The sequence below is a fragment of the Geospiza fortis genome, unplaced genomic scaffold, assembly GCF_000277835.1.
Source record: "Geospiza fortis unplaced genomic scaffold, GeoFor_1.0 scaffold242, whole genome shotgun sequence".
Lineage (NCBI taxonomy): Eukaryota > Metazoa > Chordata > Aves > Passeriformes > Thraupidae > Geospiza > Geospiza fortis.
Window position 1 is genome coordinate 329428 of NW_005054574.1, and position 473 is coordinate 329900.

The 473-nt window shown below is 62.2% G+C and overlaps 1 protein-coding gene across 1 annotated transcript in view; it reads right to left on the reverse strand.

The window, feature by feature from the left end:
* Window positions 1-473, reverse strand: part of LDHB (lactate dehydrogenase B) — a 10482-nt gene extending 10009 nt beyond the window's left edge. Inside the window, exon 1 of the mRNA XM_005429766.3 lies at window positions 307-473. The gene's annotated coding sequence lies outside the window, so the exon portion shown is untranslated. The remainder of the gene's footprint in view (window positions 1-306) is intronic.

The following is a 473-nucleotide window of genomic DNA, read 5'->3' on the forward strand; positions in this document are numbered from 1 at the left end:
CAGCCGCGCTCAATCCCCGCCAAGGACGGAGCCTCAAGGATGTCGCTGCTCCGCCCTGGTCCCGCAGTGGCGCAGGGCCGGCGCTGCTGGCCCGTCCCTGGAGCTGTGTCCCCGGGACACCGCTGGGTGCGCGGCCGGGAGCAGCGATGCTGCCGGGGCCGGGGCTGGCCGTGCGACACTGGTGACCTCGGCCGCTCCACTTTCACAGGGAACAACGGGGCTCTTGGTCCCTGGTGTCACAGAGCCACAGGCTAGGCCAGAATCGCTGCAATCGATTTAAAATATGGCAAAAATAAAGCATTTTACCTGATCTTTCGGTGAGAACTTGCTCAAGTTGGGGATATCTCCTCAGGCAGGGGTATCTGATTTTTGCGCTCGCTGATTTCTGCCCCGGGCCTGACTCCGGTTGGATTTTTGGTGGTTGGACGAATCCCTCCTGGAGGCACGGAGCGATGCCTCGGCAGGAATAGGGG